Source organism: Falco cherrug, chromosome 5 (genome assembly GCF_023634085.1).
Source record: "Falco cherrug isolate bFalChe1 chromosome 5, bFalChe1.pri, whole genome shotgun sequence".
Taxonomy (NCBI): domain Eukaryota; kingdom Metazoa; phylum Chordata; class Aves; order Falconiformes; family Falconidae; genus Falco; species Falco cherrug.
In genome coordinates this window covers 1,091,839-1,108,134 of record NC_073701.1, presented here as the reverse complement: position 1 = coordinate 1,108,134, position 16,296 = coordinate 1,091,839, and the positions used below count along the sequence as shown (strand labels likewise).

Below are 16,296 nucleotides of genomic sequence, written 5' to 3'. Positions count from 1 at the left end.
TCCAGGTCCAGCCAGGCATCCCATAATACTCACGGCTGCGCCCCCCCCCCCCCCCCCCCCCCTGCCCCGCCACCACTGCCCGCCCCACCGGGGCCCTGCCTGCCGCCCTGCCTGCCCCACTGCGGTCCTGCCCACCCCACCTGCCCGCCACCCTACCTGCAGCTCTGCTGCCTGCCTGGGGCCCTGCCCACCGCCCTGGGGCCCTGCCTGCCCCACCAGGGTCCTGCCCAGAGCCCTGCCTGCCACCCTGGGCCCTGCAGGCTCCCTCAAGGCCCTGGGGGCTGCCACGCCGCACTCTGGCACCACCCTCCGCTGGGCCCCCAGCCCTGCGGCCGAGTGTCCTGCTCACTCCCCTTCCCTGCCCCGCACCTGGGGCACATTTCCACCTCTGTGCATGCATGGGGGGGCCCCGCAGTGCCCCTTCCCACACGGCTCCCTCCAAGACTCCCTCCGCAGCCCACAACACCCTGCAGCACAGCCGCTGTCACCACCAGCGCGTGCGTGGGGAGCCCGCGGTAACTTCCATCTCCCCCCCACATACTGGCTACACGAGGTCTCCACAGCCAACTGTGCTACCCACAGGACCAGCCGTACCCCAGGGAGGCATGGTGGCTCTGTGTATCCCGTTCCTCCCTCTCGCCCTGCACCTAGCTCCACATGCTGCTCCCTGCTGCAGCCCTCCGGCAGGAAACTCTACATCGCGTTATACAGACGTGAACAGTCCATAGGTATGAACATAACCCAATTATGCACGTGAAACTGTATCATTAGTTTCCCATTAAACAAAATCACATCCCATCATGCCACCTTTCCCCTGTCCTAATCCCCTGTTTAGCATCTTCACAACACTATTAAACTCAACAAAGAGGCACCATCGTGTCCATCTCTCCCAGTAAGAACATGGTGTCAATGACTGCGCTCCTTCCTCTTCAAACAAACGCCTCCACTGTCTCATGCCCGGTGGTGCATGTGCACATTTTGTCCCACCACAGTGAAACATCCCAAAACACGAGTGGAGGATTTACTGCTAGACTGCAACAGCTCGTTATGGATCCTGCAACACAATCCGTGCTTTGTCTGCCAAACCACACCAAAGGCACATCCACACGTACACTGGGCACACAGGTATTCCATTACACCGTCCCATCGCCTCTGCCATGAGCATCTTGGACTGTTGGCAAACTTGCCCCTACCTGCACAAGCAGCCCCCGACTGCCCACCTCCTGTTGCCAGCACCTCAACGCTGAGATATCAAGCTCTGCCATCCTGTCTGCGTGCCTTTCACCACTGCATGCTCCAGCATGGTCCTGCAACACATGTGCAGCCACTGCACGGCACCAACCACTTATCACGTGCATGTCCATCCCGCCTTGCCAGCAAAGACTACACTGTACATCCCAAAATGCTGTTGCATTTCCTTCTTGCATGTATAGAAATCCCACTAACCCTCCAGCTGGCCGTGGTATGCACGTGTGTGCTACCCCTGCCTGTATACCTTTGCTTGAGTGATGATGATGCCATCATTTATCTCAGATCCACGGAGGAAAAGTGGTAGGCAAGAGCCACACTACTATTCCACAGATGCTATCCATCCTCCACACAGATCAAGTGTAGCAGAATATCCAGCACTACAGAAACATCAGGTGGATAGCACACCACCAAACTCCCGCAGACCCCTGCAGGACTTTTCATTCCCCCTTTTGTGTGCTGACAGCCATAATCCTCTCTAATAGGAGCCAGATGGATGGCCATGCCAAATTCCCATGCCAAGCAGCCTGGCCTCAAGCAGTGACCGCCGCACTCTGCGCGTACCTCTTTGGTTGGTTTGGCGAGAGGTGGCGAGAGGTACGAAGCAGGCAAAGACCCTGCAAAGGCAGTTAGTTACTGGGGCTGTCTCTACAGGTGCTCCCTGATGCTCTTGCTGGCAAGGTTGTATCTGCAGAAGGCCGTTTGCTACGTGCAACACGTACCCCGAGCCTCAGCCACTGAAGCATCAAGCTTCCCAACCAGCCATTGCTTCCTTAAATCTGTCTCTGTACAGCACCCGAACACATTTTTATCATGAGTGCCTCCAAGCTTCCCCACCTCACCTCCATCTCCTTTTTCTCTGTAAGTTGAGGTTTCTCAGTCTGCAGAAGCCTTAACTTTCACTCTCAAAAAATCCATGCAGGATGTAAGTGATTATGATTAAGGTGTTTTTAGTGCTTGTCAGGGCCAAGCAGATTAAATGGATTTTTAAAAAATGAGGCTTCTAAATCTTTTCCTTTGATGATCACAATGTGAGATACATTTCCAGCTGTTTGGCTGCTTTAAATGTGGGAGTTGCCTACCTTACTGTGGTTTGCTCGCTTACCTGGTTTAACTGAATTTTCTGAGTTCATAGCTCTTGGCTTCGAAGCAATTACAGCTAGACCCGTGGAATATAATCTTCCCTACCTGCTGATGGGCATCAGTGCCCCAAACAAGCCCACAGCACGCTTCTGTGGGGAAAACGCCTGCAACATCGCTTCGCTTCAGTGCTGTGCCTGCATTAGGGAAATTCAAACTAACCAGACGACCCTCCCCACACCCCTGCCCGGTTCTGCTTCCAAGGACAACTGGGCAAAGCGGTCTCTGTACCCCCCACAGCAATGCTGGCGTGGCCTCTGAATTATTTCTGTAGGTTTGTGTGTGGACTGGGTCACTCAGGGTTCAGGTCCTGCCCCACCTGCCTCCCCTGGCCAGGCTTTTATCAGGCCCGCAGCCCTTTCTCGGTTTCACTTTCGACAGAGACATGTTTCTCCAATGTAACAAGAAGAGCAAAGTGGGACATTGTTTCACCGTGGTACTCAGTCCCTGTTTTCACTCAGACGCAGGTGGAGGTGAGAAACTCTGGTCCGCGCTATTTTGTTGTTGCCAGGTGTGGGAGTCTGGGGCCAGGGGGAAGGGACTCCAGAGCATTTTGGAAATAAGGCAGACTTTCCAGGCCAGCGTGAACTGTGTATGTAGGACACAGATAACAGACTATAATCATGACTTGCTGCTGCTGCAGACAATGTGATCCTAAAGGTCAGTTTATGGTCTCTCTGTTTATTTTTCGTTAGCTCCTTTCATGTCCAACAACAAAGCACAGGTGTTAATGGTTCAGATGCCAGATGTGATGCTTCCACTGCATTGTTTCATTTGGGATCCAGGATACAGACATACTTCTGTTTTACTCTTCATTCTTGCTGTTCTTCTGACTGAGGGTTTGCTCTAGCCTGACTGTAATATTTGTTTTGTCAGGTTACATGCAACTAGCAATGTTAAAAATATCTTTCAGTATCTTTATTAAACTGGTATAATCCAATGTATTCACAAACATGGTGCTGTTCGTCAAAGGCTGCAGGTACACTTCACCTTTTCCTTTAACCTGGTTTTGACATTCCATTTGTAGCTAATGTGAACGGACTTAACCCTCATCTTTTCTATTCAGCAGCCCTGTAGGCTCTCCTGATCATACTGGTGCTTGCCATGACTCTGAGTCAAGGTCTTACAGCTTCTGCCAGGTAACCTTGAAGATCTCAGGATTTCTGAGAAGCCTTGCCTTTTGATTTTCTTTAGCGAGGCAGAGAATTTTGCCTTAGACCATTCTGAGTGTGGAGGGGTACCAAACTCCCAGATAAGTAACTTTTACTTTGAAATTAGTAAGAGACTGGTCCCAACTTTCACTCGGTGTCCGGTTATTGTCCCAGAGTCTGTCCCTTCAACCCTCTTCCCTCCCATTTTAAATTGTCTTGTGAGAATCCTGTCCCCTCAACACCAGCCAAAGCAATTGTCCTGAATTCTGCAAGTTTTCCTCAACACCACAAAGCTCTTTCCTCTGCCTGAGGTACTCTTCTGCACTTCCAGACTTCTGCAAAATCTCCGTGGCAAGCTAAGTGAATCTAATCCATTTTCATTGTTGCTTTCTTCATCCTGCCCCCACCCCTTTTTTTGCTTGTTTGTTTTTTGTTTGTTTGTTTTTCTAACAGAGAAGTGTGAGCTTATTTGTTTAGCACAACGGCAGTGTCTTTGCTTTGGTGTCAGACATGGAAGAAAACAACACGAGAAATAGTCTCCTCCTCTTGTGGACAAGAGACCAGAGCCTCTCCTGTCATGTCCAAAAAGCTGCTCCTGCAGCAAACAAATGCCACTGCAACGAGAGGCAGAGAGACTTGCACACAGAGAATTTGGGAGTATACAACCAGAATGAGATAAAGAACCACTGAACAGACCACGTGATGCTTCTTTTTTGAGAACAACATTCCAGCGTCAATGGAGGATCCAGTCTCTCTAATGGGCACCTAGGTGAGGACTTCCCATATGCCAGCATGACTCTGCATCTACTTCCCGTCAGAAGAACGGCAGTTCAGGCTTCGCTCGGCACTCATCATGAGCCTCATCTCCTGTTCTGCCAGGAGGAGGGGGCAGGGTGAATGGTGCGGCCGTGCAGCCAGAGCCACACCGCACAGGCACAGTGCATGAGGCAGTGCTAGTGGCAGAGCACTGAGGCAGGGGGAGAGATAGAGCAGATTGGGGATTGCTCATCCCCCTGTAAATCTGAACAGCCGATCTCCATCTCTGTATGCTTTGCTAGTTTGCTTGCTTTAAAAACATCATGTACTTGGTACTGATGCCTATAGCTAAGATTACTTGATATTTTCCATCACAAGTCCGTTTTCAGTTTCTCAGAACTTTGCCAGACCTCAGACATTCAGATCTGAATTTTCCATGTTTACCTTCACCTTTTTTTTTCTGAAGATGGAGGCACTTACTAAGATGTAAGAAACAAATACTATTTTGCAATTGTAAAAATACTACTTTGCAACATTATCAGTCTTTTAACACAGAATTTTGTATATCATGAATAACGAAAGCTGGAAGAAATACTCAGAAGTTAAGGATGCTTATTAGTTAGCAGTTTCAGGTTCCCACTTCCCTGAAGTGCCTCAGAGATGCCCTGCTCCCCTGCTCACGAAACAAACAGTTGGATCCAGCCAGAGAAGCAGCAAGTGGTCTCAGAGGGACCGTAATAACAGCCTGGTGGTTCGAGCTGCCCCGACTGCAATCCTGTGATACCTATTTTTGCATCCTGTATTAACGCTTGTGCATGCTGGCAAGAATCACTAACACTGAAACACATCTCTTGAGCTCAGTAAGCAGAGATACTGAAAAAACAGGCTGGGACAGAATTCTCCTTCATCTCCTACCTCCAGCTGGATCTGGGAGAGGCGTTTCCAGCACTGCACCCAGCAACAGCTGTGCTACAGGGAACAGCACAAATTAGCCTGGAGGCTGTATGTCCCATTCAAGGGGGTTCGAACCCCACTGCTGCTGAGCAGAGCTGATGGACTTGGATTTGCTCAAGAGAAGGATGTACAAGACTCAAATCTCATTAAGTCACCTTGGGCTCCAAAGCAGCCAGAGGTTTGCAAAGCATCGAGAGCCCTGAGTGCCTGGAGGCAGTTTTCTCTTGCCTGTAACAGGGAACAACCAGCTGGGTAACTTTGGGGCTGTGCTGTAACCAAGTCACACACTGGGTCCTGCTCAGAGGTGAAGTGCTCCGGGAGGGGTCTTGCTTTGTGCCACACATGTCCATGTTTCACCAAGTTGCTGGCTCCTAGCTTTGTGACACCGGGACTCGCATGGCAAGCTCCTATTTAAAAAAATAAATAATTGGGGCCAATGTTTAAGCACCTTTCTTACTGCAGGTCAGCAGGATGCTCTGGAGCCGTGGTTGGAGGGGCCGTGGGGTTTTTCCCTTCCTCCACCATGTAGGCAACAGAATCTGCTTTGAGAGCGAGGGGAGCCCGCAGGCGCCTGGTGGCAGAAGCGGCCACCACGGCGAGGGTCTGCGTAAAGCCCACCTGGAGCCGCAGCCATGGCCCCCCTGCCCGCTGTGCCCCTGCCCCCCCTCCCCAAGGCCTGCAGGGCCCGGGCCCCGGGCAGCCGCACCCCACCGAGCTGCCCGCATCCCATAATAGTTCACAAAGGCAAGTCCATCCCATAATAGCCACCCACGGGAAATGCTCCATAGCAACCACCCCCCCACACACCACAACCACCCCACCCCCATCCCCTCACCGTGGAGCAGCCATCCCATAATACCCTGCCGGATTTATTGGTTGGGGCTGTGTGGGGGTGGGGGGCACCGGGCTGGGGGTGTCCCCCGGGGCACGAGCAGGAAGGCCGGGCTGAGGGCTGTGGCCCCCGCCACTGCCATCCCATAATAACCCCCCACCCCCGCTCTGTCTGCTGCATCCCATAATATTTCCCAGGGCGGCAGCCCCGCCGTCGGTACAGACACATCCCATAATAGTCGCCCGGTCACACACGCGGTGGGAATGGTGCCATCCCATAATACTCGCTCCCCTCACGCCGGCTGCGGCAGGCCCTGCCATCCCATAATACCCCCACCCTCCACCCCCTCCCCCGATGGGGCATCCTCATCCCATAATACTCTCCCGGCGGCAGGAGGGCCTGCCATCCCATAATACTCCCCGCCACCCACCTGCCCCCCTCCGGTCGCGGGAGGCCTCGCCATCCCATAATAGTCGCGGCTCACCCTCCCCCGCTGTAAATGCCTCGCCATCCCATAATACCCACCGCTTGCCACCTCCCCCCCCGCCCTCCCTCGGGCCTCGCCATCCCATAATAGCCGCGGCTGAGGCCTGACCCTGCGGGCCGGAGCTCGGCAGCCGGCTGGGCGCCCCGCGCCGCCTCCCGCCGCCACCGGCCCACCTCGCCCGGGCCCCCGTGCCCCCGTGCCCCGCCGGGCGCCCGAGCCTGCCGCCATCCCGGGGCCTGCCGCCTGCCCCGGGCCCTGCCGCCTGCCCCGGGCCCTGCCAGCATCCCTGGCCTCGCCGCCTGCCCCTGGGTCAGCCTCGCCTCCGGGCATTGCTGCCTGCCCCAGGCCCACCCCCTCGCTGCCATCCCTGGGCCTCCTGCGGTCCCTGGGCTCTGCTGCCAGCCCCGGCCCTCCCAGGCCACCCACCTCAGCCCCGCGCCCTCCCGGAGCCTCACCGGGGGTCCCACAGCCCACGCTGGGCCCTGCTCGGCCCTCGCACCCACTGCCCCAGCCCTGCGCTGCCAGCCCTTGGCCTCCCTCAAGTCAGCAGAAAAGCACAAAGCTGGAGCGAGTGCCATGCTGTGCCACGGCCATGTGCCTGCGCCAGGTCTGGATGGAGACCCTGGGGCACAGCGGGGACGCGGCTTACCATACCGCTGTTGGGAAGGCCTCTTGCCACCGCGGGCCATGTTTCAGTGAGCTCGTGGAAAGCTTTGCTATCCACTTGCAGCTCCCTTGCCACATGGCTGCTGCTGTGGAAGATAACTCATCTTGCCCTCCACTGATGCGAGTGTATTTTACTTCTGAAAACAAGTTTTTACCGTTGTCTTTGGGTTTTGTTTTCAGCCTCAGCACTTCTCTTGTGCCCCTGTTGTACTTAATGTTTATTATGGGCTTATGGGAGTTTTTCTCAGCTGCTTGGTGGTTTTACTGGACATGCTTGCCACCCACCCTTCCTGGTGCGGCTCAGCACTTGAATCGTTTACTTCATATTAAAGCCGGCCAAAGTGCCCCGATACCTAAGGGAGGAACAGAACGTGTAAACTCCCAAAGCTGAAATAACAGCACATAAAAGGATTGTATGTGGAAAAGAACCAAGAAAACATAATTTCCCACCCTGAACGGCAGCTCCAAAATATCTAGGCAAGCTGGGAAAAGGTAACATGCGGTGGTGGCACAGTGGAGTGTTTCCTTGGCGCTAAGCAGGGTGGGACGCAGCGAAGGTGCCTGCATCCATTCACTCGGATCCCGGCAGAACATGCACAGGGCTGAGGTTTTTCAAGCAGGAGCAGCAGCAGCAAGTTTGGGTGCTGGTGCAAGGAAAGGCAGGAAGGGCTCTGTTTTCCCAGTGAGAAATCCGCTGCAGCTGCGTCAGGGGGAAGGCTCTCTCCATCAGGCCTCATCCCAGTGAAACCAGACAGGGTCTGCTGGCAGTGGGCCCGCAGCCGTGTGCCCAGAGGCAACCCCAGTGCCAGTCACCACCACTGGCAGTGCTGGCAAGGTGTGGTCCCTTTGTCTGGTGGCTTTCTGGCGGCGGATGCAGGAGCCCCCTTTGCAAACGCCGTGTTTTACAGGGAGTCCCCCTGTGGCCGATCTGTTAACAGGGAAAGCAACTGCAGGGCAGCGCAAGGCGGCGGAGGATGCAGCCGGCAAAGTGCCGCGTGTTTTCTTCTGCCTGTCATGCATTTTGTTCACAGACAGTCTTCTGGCATCGGCTAGAAACAAGCAAGTGAACGCATGTGGCACTCCACGGTCTTGGAGAAGGAGCTCTGGACTCAGAGCCTGGAAGCACTGAGTCCTTTTGACAGTCCTTCCCAGTCACTGTTTTTCACGTTTCTGTGCACTTGGGCACCCACTAAGTAGGTCTCCAGTCTGCGTCCTTGGGAAGATAGCTGTCTTTCGCTGCTTTTGCATAGAGTGATGGAAGGGCCAAGTGAGGTCTGCTGGGCTGAGCCAACACAGAGCTTTAGTCTGCAGCGTATGGTCCGTACTACACCATCTGCATGTGACATGTTTAGATCAATGTTACATCTGTTTAGTAAAACACTGAGAACGCCTAATGCAGAGTAGGAACTTAAAACTGCTCCAAGCCTGGCTTTAATTGGGTAGATCTGTGGTCTGCGCATGCGCTGGCTTTGTGGAAATCTGCCACAGTCTGTCCCCTGGCTGTCCACTACTGGCCTACTGCAGTAGAAGTTGCTCCTCTCTCGTCTCCGGTGTCAGAGCAGAAGATGTGCATGCTCGGTGCCTGCTCCAGTGTGAAGTCCAGCACTTCACGACACAACAGTTGCAGGAGGAGGTCTGAGCTAAGGAAGCTGGTCCGACCTCAGTGGCTGTGCTTGATGCCCCCACCGGGGCATCCCACTTCTCAGGGCCTGCCTGCCCTGCCAACAGCTGTTTCCTCCTCTTCTCTGCATGCCCTCTTTCCTCTCCTCCTGTCCTCCTCAGCTCCCACAGCAGGTCCTGCACCATGCAGCCTTCCTGCTCTTGCACCTGTGATGGAGAAACAGGGCAACTGCTACAACTGCACTGCTGCCCCAGGGAGCAGGAGCTGTATTTCTGCAGGGGCAATAGCTGCTGCTCAGCGCTTGCATGCTGCATGCGGGCACAGGAGGGGCGTTAGCATCCTGGGCAGCGAGCCACACTGGCCTGCAGGCTCTCAGTTTGATTGCAATAAGTGAACAGGTACCTCATCCTTTACTTTTAAGAAGTCACCAAATTTAATTACACCACTCCAAAATGTTCCATCTTAGGTGAGGCTCAAACATGTCCACCTTAGCTGTTTTTAGAGGTGTAACAAGACTGGTTTTAAATGGGTTGATTTACACTGGTGACACTGCTAACAGACCAACCACATTATGAAAAGCCTCAGGTTTGTCCTTCTCCCTTTCCAAAGAAATATTGCAGGCTTTGTGTGTGAAGTAGCTGTTTCCAGCTATCAGGCCTCGTTTCTCCATCTGCCTCGCAATTCACACAAAGCTTCAGAGAAGGCACAATCTATGGCAAAGCAAGTGCTGTATTCCTGCCTTATTCTGAAGTTGCTAGGACAGTGATGTGACTGATCCCAGAGTGACAAGTTCAAACTGCAAATTTTTGCAAGGAGAAAGTTACCAGCAGAGTATGGAATTAGACTGTCTGGGCATTCCTGCTGTAAACTGTTCAGTTGCTTATAACTTCTACAATTGGAGCTGAAATTTTCTTTTCTGGCTGTCTGCCTACATCTGATTTTTTATATTTTTTCCCCTCTTCTTAAATATGGCTTCAGCCTGAACATTTAATCTACTCAGGGAGAAAAAAAAGTAGAGAAAAACATTCTGCTTCAGACCGTTAAAGTGTACGTTAAAAAGAACAGCCCTTTACTATGAACAACTCCCAACTGCGTCGGAAGAGGAAGCTGAAGCCTATGAAGGAGAGCTGTCCTCACATCAGAGCTATGCTACTCACTATACCTTGAAACATTCATGTGAATTTTTTACAAATTATTAGCCTTTAAAAAAAAACCCACAACAAACCAAACGCAAAGCCGGTTCACACAGGCTCTGTAGGCACACTTCAGATTTTCCCTGTGCAGTTCTTCAAAGATCCACCATCCCTGACCACTTTCTCACAAAGGTGGGGTAAGCGTGCATACGTGCATGTCGTAGGGCTGGGGGAAAAGATCCCTGTCTTCTGCAACCACTGCTCTGCCTGAGCTGCCAGCGCAAGCACCCGGCCGACTGCTCTGGGCCAGCCAGGGTGAAGGAGGAGCAGGTACTCGAGTGCAAGGAAGACAAGTCCCTTGGGGAAGGGAAGCATGGAGGATAGATGAGGGTGAGGTGCCTAATGACATTAGGACTGGTGCAGGGATTAAGACAGAAGGAGTTACTGGAAACTGAAGGGGTGGAAATGGGAGAAAAGAACCTTGACTGGCTGAGTAACACAACTAGATTGAAAATCAGAGTATGTGGGGTTAAAAATAATCAAGATTGATAGCTGTAGTGGGAAACAGGGCCTAGAGAAAGGGAAGACTAAGACAAGTTGAACAAGCAAGATATTCTTGGGAGCTGTGGAAAAAGCAGGAGCAAGGAGCCAGTGAAACGAGGAGAAAAGGGGGAGCTAAATGCAGTGGGAAGGGTGTAACAACACTGGACTTGGTGGTAGGAAAGAACAAGCTGTGATAGACTCATTAAGGAACCAAAGAGCAGGAAGAGCACTCAGATAACAGAGCAAAGAGATTTGTGGCGGAAGGATGGGCAGGGAGCTAGTCAAGCAGACACCAGTATCTATCCTGTTCTAGTGGCATAAGCAAACCCTCAGGTTCCTGCATCTCATCCCTGAGTCATGATTCAGGAATGCTGAGGCTGGCGGCACTGCTACCATGAAGCACTAAAGGAGAGAAGGAAAATGAAGAAAGAGTAAGATGGAGTGGATTCTACAACAGCTTCTGAGCTGCCATTCTCCACATGGAAGAACACAAATGAGTTACTCCAGAAAAAGGTCTGCTCCTTCGCCAGCTGATAAATGACATCCTGAGACTGTCTTATGGGCAAAAGAGCATCCCGCCTGGTCCCCATATACTCATCCACTCCCTCGCCAGACTCCTTGGTAATGTCACAGAGACTGAACTGAATGAATGGAAGACTCATCTGTCTCAAAGTCTTTGGTTAACAAATTCTAGACTCCCTCCCACCCCCTGGGCAGGGGGACACTAGCAGACCAGAGAGAAAGCTCTTTATGTAGAAAAGGGGTAAGGTGCTCCCACGGTCTGTGCTGTACCTCTTCTCAATTCATACAGGCTCTGCCCTCTTCCCCTTCCAATTACCGTACCTGCCCTCCACCCTGGCTTACTGCCTAGGCTGTAAGGGGGTTTCACCAGAACTGCTGATGGGGCAGGTGACTGGAATGCCAGAGCTGGATGGGGTCTATCCAAAATCTGTTGAAGGCTGTGATTCTTCTTTACCCATCCTTTTCAAAAACTGTGATGCCATGGAGGACAAAGTGGGACAGGCTGAGAGTGACAGAGCCCTACAAGGTGTGCTGTTCCCAGGTGCGTTTCTCTCTCTGCAACACCACCTGGTATGTTTGTTGACAGATGCAGTCACCTAGACTTGAAGTAGAAACAAGGATGGTATTAAGGAAACCCCAGAGCTGCACATAGGAACAATGTTAGGTGTTAAAGCTTGTCTTCAAGTCTTTGTGTTCCTGTCTTCTTTAAAACAATTCTTTCATCAACAGCCAAATAAACTCCACCAGCCAGCAAAAGGACATCACACCTTACCAAAAAAGTTTCCAGTTTACCCTTAATTAGTTGCACGTACAGCCAGGTGGAATCTCTGTAGTTTGTCCCCTTTTATGAACGCTAAGGCTTTTTTTTTTTTTTTTTTTTTTCCTTTTCTTTCTCTCTGCCCCACCTCCTCCTCCCTGGAGAAGCTGCAGCAGCAACAAAATATAAGAAAGCCATGCTGACTTTCCTCGACCAGCTTTCTCTTCGGAATTACAACCTGGGAATCACTTGCTAAGCTATTTGGGGAAGGAACTTGAGATGGATTTGATACAGGTTTGGTGCAGAACAAGGAGTATCAACTGGCACTCATGAGCTACATGAGATCGGGAAACTGTAAGCGCCAAGTGACTGCAGGTTTGGACACAAGCAAAGCCCCATCTCAGATTCCAAAAGCATCCATCACTGTGGCATGAGTCCAAAGAGCTGACACAAAAGGCTGCTCTGGACATTTTCCCTGGCATCCAAGCACAGAGACAGTGCTACGAAGATCCCATGTTATTGGTAGGGTCACTGCGCTGTCAGCATCTCAAAATGTCCCTCTGGTGCTCTTGCATGAGCATCTTCTCCAGCAGGTCTCAGAGCCTTTCCTGTTCATTTCTGGCTTCATTGTAGTGCAGTATCTGATGTCTCACAGGCAACCCTGGCAAACCGTAAGGCAAGACAGCTACCTGCCACAGCACTCAGCTGCTGCCAGAAGGTCTGCACGGGAAAGAGCAAGAGCTGTCTGTCAGACCCTGGGATCCCCACCCACCACCCTGCTCGGCCTGACAGGGAGGAAAAGCGGTACAAAACTGAGGCAAATCAAACCATCAGTGCTGAGGAGGTTATTTCTCAAGACTAACCACTAACACCGTCTCTGCACTAAACCCAAACTAGCAGGTAACATTTTTTAATTTTATTTTTTTTAAATTGGGGAAGGCTACTTCCTATAGAGGGCTACAGAAGTCAACCCAAGGTCAGAAACAGAAGTGGTGGAAAAGGCAGGCACAATCAGCTTCATCCCATGTTTTGGTGTCTCTGGGAAGTTGCTCTCTCAGCTGAATTATATTCTTGCTGCAAAGTGCTTCAGGTTTTTGGAGAAGAGTGGGGTTTTTTAGTACTTTCAGACTACATGTCTGGAAAATGAGACACGAGGAAGGACAGCATGGAGGGAACAGAGTAGCACAGGGTCAGGTCTGAAGAAAACAAAATGTTCAATTGTATGTATGACAGGGCCCTCCCAAGCTTCAAAACCAGCTCAAGCGATGAGCGTGACCATTTCCCTTTGAAGCATTGATGTCGCCCTGCCTGTGGCAATGATCTACTTATCTGATTGATGATATATTGCTACTGGCAGCTACTCTGAAACAGCTATAGTCAATAAATACCATTTCTACACTAAGTAGCCAGAGCATTTTCGTATTGCTTCTCCTGTAGTTAATTCTTCCTTGTTGAGTAAGTCACAGTGCCTCACCCACCGGCTTTCCTTTCCCTCACTATTAGAAAGTACAAAGTGCAGAATGACAGAACCCGTGTTGCCATTTTGTTGCTCTTACCCTTTTACTTTCTAAATTTCTCATTCGTATTACCTCTGACCTAAGGTGGCATTCTCCCGTTGATTACAGTTGTGGGCTCTTTGGCTAGGTAATAAACTTTGTGCCACCAACCACCAGATCTTACTGGTATTTTTCTGTCACTGTGTTTCTTCCTGACCAATTCCTCATGTCGCTTCCCTCCTCTGGAGGCAGGTCCTTTTGGAGCACCGAGCGTGCGTGTTGGCCATTCAGGTTACACTCCAGATGCGCAATAAGGCAATCAGGTCAAGGAGAAAACCGCAGATTCCCAGGCCAACAACGAATGCCTTGCCACCTGTTGCAACGCACCCCAAAACCGAGCCAGCCTGTGGCAGCGCTGATCCTTCCCCTGCTTAGAAATTGTCACCAATAATTTCGGCAAGTACTAACAGGGCATCCTTAGGATGGCTGCACATTGCCTGGATTCAGGTCTCCCACAGCATCCCCCTCCCTTGCCGCGCGCCCTCCCCCCCCCCCCCCCCCCCCCCGGCTCCACAGCTTGCTGGGCACGCTGCAATGCTTTCAGCAGCTGTACAGCAGCAACTGCTGTCCCTAAGCCATAGCAGCATGTTTCCCCAACACTTCTGGTTGTTTTTTTTTTTTGTAACCTCCCTGTCCCCTCTGAATAGGCTGTAACTGGGGATTTGAGCGCTGCAATTATGCAAATCGTCCCACCGGGTTTTTTGTAATGCTAATTATATCAAATGCATGCTCATCAATGAGAACGCTAATTCCCCTTGCTCATTATCTAGATGTCGCACACTGATATAGAAGCATTTGAAAAAATTAATCTCCTTGCAACACAGTGTTTGTGAACCACTTTCCACTACCTTTGCAGTCCTGCCTCTGCCCCAGAGCCCGCAGGTGATGCTGGCCATCAGCACGGGCACCAAATTGTCCCCAAAAGTCACTGCTCCTTTGCTTTGTCCCTTCTTATAAAGGCTCTCGGCGAGACTTTGGTGTTTGATTTGTGGGATTGCTGAGGTCTTGTATTTCTGACTGAAATCAGTAGGAGTGACACAAAGAATGTATACATGCTCTATAGCACTCCGAAAAGTGACATCTGAAGGAATTCAGAACATACATTTTAGCTACCAAGTTTCCTGCCTATAAAATAGTAATAATACCATATCGGCTTATGGGCCTCTTGTGAAAGAAGTTAATTCAAATTTATGAAGCCGTTGGATGCGGGAATGATAAATACTACAGAAAAGCACGAGATGCTCAGTAGCCCTTTTGCAGGATGGAGTTCGGGTACGTGCAGTAAATAGCTGATGGATTTGTATACTAAATGGCGGGGGGGGGAAGAAGAAAAATGGCAAATAGCTACTTTTTTTCTCTTTCTGTGAGCAGTGTTCTTCCTACACGGCAAACAAAGAAGGGACTTGGTGGGGAAAACAATCTGTCACTGCGTAACCAAGGACAACCGTGACACCTATGCAGAAGGAGCCCACAAGGAGACAGCTCAGCCTGGCACTGCCGAACCTCCGGGCAGGGCTGCGGAGCCCCCTTGGGTGCGTCCTGCCACTGAGTGCCACGCTCCCCGCGGGTGCCAGTTCAGTGTTCGCCGGGCTCTGGCCAGGTAAAGCCCTCACAGAAGGCCCGGGTAGTGCCGGGCAAGGTGACTGTCCCTGCTTCTATGGCTGCCCCTGCTTCTACGGCTGCCCCTGCTTCTACGGCTCTACCCCCCCCAGTCTGCATTTTGCACTGGGGTGCTGCTGTCCTGGTCACAATGTTGGCTCCCCTTCTCTCCCCGCTCCCGGGGAAGAAGTCTCACACCTTTAATTCCTTCCCTTTTACAGATTCTCGCTTTTATTACCATTTTTTAAATAGATGGCCGTTGCCCAGAGGCGGGGAGGACCAGAGCGGGGAGGCAGCGCCGTGCCCTGCTGCGTGACAGCGCCGGGCAATTAACCCTTGAGGGCTGCGGCGCCGGGAACCAGCCGCCCGGCTGGCAGCTACCGGTCCCCCGCCCCCTCGGTCCCTGCCCCCTTGGTCCCCGCTGCCCCCTCCCGGTACTCGTTCCCTCCGCCCCACCCGGTACCCGCTGTCCCCGGCCCGCCCGATACCCACTGCCCCCTCCCGGTACCTGTTCCCTCCGGCCCGCCCGGTACACTCGTCTCCCCGGTACACGCTGCCCCCGCCCGGTACCCGCTGCCCCCTCCCGATACTCGTTCCCCCCGCCCCACCCGGTATCCGCTGCCCCCGGCCCGCCTGGTACCCGCTGCCCCGGTACCCGCTGCCCCCGCCCGGTACCCGCTCCCCCAGCCGCACCCGGTACCCGCTTACCCCGGTACCCGCTCCCTCGGCCCGCCCAGTACTCGCTTCCCCGGTACCCGCTCCCCCAGCCCGCTCCGTACACGCTCCCCCCGCCCGGTACCCGCTGCTTTGCCCTGCCCCGGCGGCAGCGGCTGCGGGGCCGCCCCGCTGAGCCCTCCCCGGTGCTTCCCCGAGGCGCTGGTGGCGGCGGTCCCTGCGGCGCGGTCCCGCATCGGGCCGGGAGCCCCCCCGGCGGGGGGAGCCGCCGGTGCGGCCCGAGGAGCGCAGCCGCCGCCGGGGGCCGCTGTTGGCCGCGGAGAGCGCGAGGCGGGAGCGGCGGGGCCGGGGGCAGGCGCCCGGCTCGGAGTCGAACCCCCGCCGGTAACGGCCCCGGGGCGGGGGGCAGCCGCCTGCGCCACCCGACGTGCAGCCGCTTCCCACCTTGGACCCGCCACCAAGCGCCCCACGTGTGTCCGTGTCCGTGCTGGTGTGCGTGGCCGCTGCGGGACGTGTAGCTGCAGGCGGGTCTCGGGGGGGGGGGGGGGGGCTGGGTTTGCAAATTCTTTTTCGTTCGGAATTAAAAAAAAAAACCAGCCGCCTGAGAAGAAAGAGAAGGGTGACGGGGGTCCCAGCAGGACCAGCAGCGGCTGCGA

General features: G+C 53.2%; 2 long non-coding RNA genes across 2 annotated transcripts; one reads left to right on the top strand and one right to left on the bottom strand.

Moving 5' to 3' along the window:
* The first annotated feature begins 267 nt into the window (after nucleotides 1–267).
* LOC114014504 (uncharacterized) lies at nucleotides 268–5,687 on the top strand. The gene is made up of 2 exons (XR_003558017.2): nucleotides 268–2,861; nucleotides 3,084–5,687. It is a non-coding gene; the product is annotated as an uncharacterized LOC114014504 (long non-coding RNA).
* Nucleotides 4,722–6,581, bottom strand: LOC129736268 (uncharacterized). Its single transcript, XR_008732622.1, has 2 exons — nucleotides 6,512–6,581; nucleotides 4,722–5,656 (listed from the first exon to the last, which is right to left on the bottom strand). It is a non-coding gene; the product is annotated as an uncharacterized LOC129736268 (long non-coding RNA).
* Between the last annotated feature and the right edge of the window lie 9,715 nt (nucleotides 6,582–16,296).